Source organism: Talpa europaea (assembly GCF_964194135.1).
Source record: "Talpa europaea genome assembly, chromosome: 6".
Lineage (NCBI taxonomy): Eukaryota > Metazoa > Chordata > Mammalia > Eulipotyphla > Talpidae > Talpa > Talpa europaea.
In genome coordinates, this window is record NC_140072.1 from 95,244,734 (window position 1) to 95,248,627 (window position 3,894).

Consider the following 3,894-nt stretch of genomic DNA (forward strand, 5'->3'; position numbering starts at 1 on the left):
GGGTCCTACTCTGCATTTTATTACCAATTAGGGTAGCCCAACCTCCCTTTCCCCACCTTTATGGAACTCAGTATAATCCTTTCCTAATAATGAAGCCCAGTGCACCTGATTTAACATTTGTTTTTGTTGCACTGAGTAGATGCTAGTTTGTGTTACAAAAGACTATACAATAAATGCTTTTGTTTATACTAGTTCCCAACCCACATGATAGGCACCCAGTAAAATTTTATTGCTTACTTTGTAAGAGAGACTTTTTTCACAGGGGATTTTATCTGTTGGGATTGTTCTACCATGAGCATGATTTTTTTTTTTTAGGGGTGTATAATTTGGATTTTCCTGATTCGAGGCTACAATTTAAAGTTATCTGGAAGTCTATTCAATAAGAAACAATCCAGTCCAGAGAATTAAGATGCTGACATTTGAAAGAGCAAAGTTAAGTTTTGGCTTTTTTATTGCCTCTGGAGATAATTGCTTCTTAAATTTTAAATCCATTTGTAGTCTTCTATAATTTTTGACATGATTATTAACAATTTTGTGTATCATCTTTTATTTATTTACTTTTTATGTCTAAAATAAAAATTCAATTTATTCATCTGTTTATGACAGTGTACAAGAGGCGAAGTGTTTCATATCATTGATTCCTCTTCCAACTCCTTGGAATGTTCATTTCTTTGTTAAAAGGAAAGGAGAGACTAGACAAGATGTTAGGCAGTGCTTAGGCTACGCAAACAAGGATGGGGCAGTGCTATGATCATTTTCACAGGGAGGGACTCAGAGGCTAACATAAGCTGATTTCTAGGACTGTCAACTGGAAGCCCAGGGCTCCACTCGTGGACACTTGAGACACCTCAGGCTTTAGTCACTCCTACTGCACAGGTACAGTGGTGCCTCTTGCGTTGCCCTGGTATCTTGTGGATATTGATATGGCCGTAATTTTTATTGAATTCAGACCTGATTTTCACCATGTCCAAGTCTCTGCGAGTGATCACGATTCTAATCAGGACCTTATTACGAGGTGCCTTGCCCTTTAAGGCATCGTGCAATTTGCTAGCAAAACATTGGTGTTTTTTTCTTCGTACGCTGGACCAGGTTCAGGAAAGTATTTTCCACATCACCTTTCACCTCCTTTCTGATGTTCTCCTCCTTGTCATAAGGACTGTGGCTCTTGAACTTTTCAAATGTTTTCTGGAGGTGACACACAGTCCACTTGGTCATGATGCTGATCCACTTGGGGACATTGGTTCCTTTCCTTCTCACTTCAGTGTCATGGCAATCCTGGACACCTTGGTCAATCAGTTCATAATTAATGACAGAGCCCTCCTCTGCCCTTCTACCCTTTACAAAGGTAACCATCAGTTTGTCAAAGTTGCCAGAAGTATAGGAAATAATATCCTTCTTCAGATCTGTCTTGTAGACTCTTAATTTCCTGCAGCTCCAGGTTTGTCCTTGAGCAAATAATCCCAATGAGGGGCTTGTCATCAGTTCCCAATCCTTTCACGGAGACTTTCAGCATCAGAACATCATACTGAGCTGGTGTTTTCAATAGGCTGAAATTCACCATCTCCATGTAGCTGGACAAGACTGACCAGTGATGATGCAAGTTTCTTTTTTGATCTTTCTCTGGTAGATGAAGGCAATATCCTATCTCTGTTGATTGCTGTGGTTGGTCAAACTGTTAATTGATGTTGACCTCATCCACACCTTTGGTCTTCATGGTTGTTTCAATGTTCGAAGCATCCCACTCAACAATGAAGTTGGTATATGCTTTGACTGATCCATATGCATTTGGTGGAGCGTGATAATTAATGACGGAGCCCTCCTCTGCCCTTTTACCCTTTACAAAGGCAACCATCAGTTTGCACAGAATTTCATGAACAGTAAACATTTTGAAAGCAGCTGGGTGGGTGCCAAGAACTTGTGCATCCCTAGATGTGGAGCTCTAACGTCTTTTAATATATGGTCTCATTTCAGAAATCTTAAAACAAACCTTACTTTATAACATAATAGGCATAGCATTTCCAGGATAATATGATACATTTTTTTTTTTGAAGATTTCTAATTATCTAGAAAGGAGAGAGAAAGAGAGGGAGAAAGAACACATAGTTGAGGGGGCAGGCAATTTCAAAATGGGGAGGACAGCTCATCAGCAGCCTGGAAATTCTAACAATAGGACTTGATGTTGCAATCTTGAATATGAAGACAACTCTGAGGCCACATTCCTGCTATTTGGGGAATTCAGTATTTTAAGTTTACTGACTGGATGAGGCCTGTCCACATTTTGGAGGATAGTCAGATTTACTCAAAGTCTGCTCATTTAACTGCTAATCATATCTGAAAAAAAATCTAGACTGGCAGTTGACCAAACAGCTAGGCATCATGGCCCAGCCAAGGTGACACATAAAATTAACCATCACCACCACCATCTTGCCTTCCCCTGTTAAACTAGAAAATTAGAGAGTAATCACAAGAAAATTAGATGCCACGTCATCCATTAGAAATTAACATTTCTGCTGAGGTTCAGGATATGTCAAGGAAATAGTAGAGCCGCACATCATGTTTGCACAGGGCTGATAATAGCCTTCCAAACTAGAAAGGCTGTGGGAGGGGAACAGTAGCAACAACCCAGCAAAACCGATGACGGAATACTCTAAAGTCTAGATCAGAACATAAACAGAACTTCAACAAGGCATTCTGATTTAAGATTCCAGCTTAAATGATTTTAGGTTCTCATCAGGGTCCAAATCATGCCACTGCTCTAGGCCTGATAACTGGAGATAAGTTACTTTCAGAATTTCTCTACCTTGAATTGCAGGAACCCAAAGTAAGGCAGGCACATTAAATTTCTGCATGACAAGTATAGGCTTTAGAGAGAAGTGTTTCACAGGGCAACTTGTTTGAAAATGGGCAACAAATATTGAAAAGAATCAGTCAAATTGAGAAAAAAAGAAAGAAACCAATACCAAAGCTAGGGTGGCAAATAGGTTGCATTTGGTTTTTGTATATGCTCAGGAAATACTAATTGGCTAATTTACCAGGAGAGTGATTTCATTTCTATAAAGTGACACTTAATATGCTGTTATTTAAAAGAGCCTTAGTACGGGTCAGATGTGTAGGTGTGGGCTTATCCAAACAGAGCAGAATAAACAAAGAGCCTTTCATGAATCTTTTTCCTTTAGAAGGCTGATCGAGCAAACACCAAGTTTTATATTGTGACACTTTGGCAGGAAACTGCTTTTTGAAGGCAGTGTTACCTGTATTGTCACTGATCATGCACTGCCAGCTTTCAGAGCCCATTCATTCCTCAGTCCACAGAAAGGGAAAAGTGACAGGCAAAACCAGACCTCTTTTTCTATCACAGAATCATCCTGGTCCCAAAGTTACGCATGAGTCATTTTTAGAGTCGGATGAATGAATTACAGCTCTCCATTGTCAGGCAGCAGTTTTCTGAGCAGTCCTAGCTTTCTCCAGTTTTCAGCTAGCTTTGTTAACTCAACAACCACTGCCCTCTATCTTTCCATCCTCCTCTTCCATAAATTTGGCAGGGGCATGGGAAATAGCTACTCCACTTTCTCACTGTGCATTTATTTCTACAACCCTTGCATTTGACATAATTTGGTGGATTTCATCCTAGGAATGAAACTACATTCTAAGTTAAAACAGTGATTTCTTAACTTTCAAGTCAGGGACCTTCTCTTGGTAATGTTCGATTCTCCGCAACCCTGACCATTGTTGATTTCTACTTTTGTCATAAAACTGTACTTGGTAACTGTTCACCTCACCCTACTTCTGTCCTTTTGGTCTCTGTGCTAGCCTTTCCTTTTCCTTCTCCTCTTACACTAACTATAGGTGTTCTTTAGGAAGGTGGTTTCCAACACTTTCTCTTCAACTCTAGCT

At 39.8% G+C, this 3,894-nt stretch overlaps 1 pseudogene across 1 annotated transcript; it reads right to left on the reverse strand.

The window, feature by feature from the left end:
• Positions 1-1,047: 1,047 nt before the first annotated feature.
• Positions 1,048-1,885, reverse strand: LOC311171847 (annexin A2-like; annotated as a pseudogene). Its single transcript has one exon. The product of its transcript is annotated as an annexin A2-like (transcript).
• Positions 1,886-3,894: the final 2,009 nt, after the last annotated feature.